Raw genomic sequence first — 1,080 nt, 5'->3', positions numbered from 1 at the left:
GTAGATTATAATAAACAGATCTAATTACATAGTGACTCTTAATTATTTACTTGGATTGGGGTTTTGGTATAGAAACATGGAAAATAGGTGCAGGAGTAGGCCACTCGGTAACATGTTTTGGTATAACATGTTAGTGCAAGTTTCCTAATGGAAGCACAGCAATTTTATGTTACTGATTGTAAAACTTGGAGGGGGGAAAGGCATGGGGCTGTGGGGCAACAGCTACATCTTGGCTGTTAGCATACTAGTCCAGACCTTAGCTTACTTATTTTGATGTGAATTAATTTTCATTTTATTACATTAGATATTTAATTTTTTCTACTCCAAGCACCTCCCATTCTCATTGAACTTTTATCAGTGTGTTTAGGTCATGTGAAGAGAAAATATTTTTAATCTTTTTTATTCTGGCATCACCATTCCATTCCAGTCCTGAGGAGTCTCAGTCTGAAACATCAACTATTTATTCATTTCCATAGATGTTGCCTGACCTGCTGAATTTCTCCAGCATTTTGTGTGGCTATGGATTTCTAACATCTGCGAGATTTTTAATGCTCCACACGGAAGTCTCTTCAAGGGGTGCCTACCCTAAAGTTTAAATCTTTTCTTTGATGGGAGTTCAGTGAGACCCCTCTGATTTCTGCTGCCCTATGACTCTTCAACCACTTACTCATGCAGACTCGGGGGTGGGGGGGAATTCCCCCTTCATCTCCTCTTTTCCCCACTGTCTTCTTACCTCTTCTAAACAGCAATTGGATAGAATACATTTAAAATATTAATTATGTAACTTTATGTGATGCTACATGCAAATTAAAACAAGTAGTTTTCAAAAGTAGGAAATAGTAGGAGACATTAGGAGAGAAACATAGCCCTGAATTAACAGTAGTCATTTTTATTTTAATTTTTTTCGCCAGCAGTCTGACCAGTTATATTTCAAACTACCACTCAAATTATCTCTTGCTGTTTGTCTGGAAACAAAACAAACATTTTTATAAATGCCTTGAAAACAACTTGAGCAATTAGTGCCCACCCTCAAGTTTAAATTGCACAAAATAAATATCTGAATCAATTACCAATGTTGTA

The sequence above is a fragment of the Mobula hypostoma genome, chromosome 15, assembly GCF_963921235.1.
Source record: "Mobula hypostoma chromosome 15, sMobHyp1.1, whole genome shotgun sequence".
Classification (NCBI taxonomy): Eukaryota; Metazoa; Chordata; class Chondrichthyes; order Myliobatiformes; family Myliobatidae; genus Mobula; species Mobula hypostoma.
Note: the sequence above shows the minus strand (reverse complement) of the source record.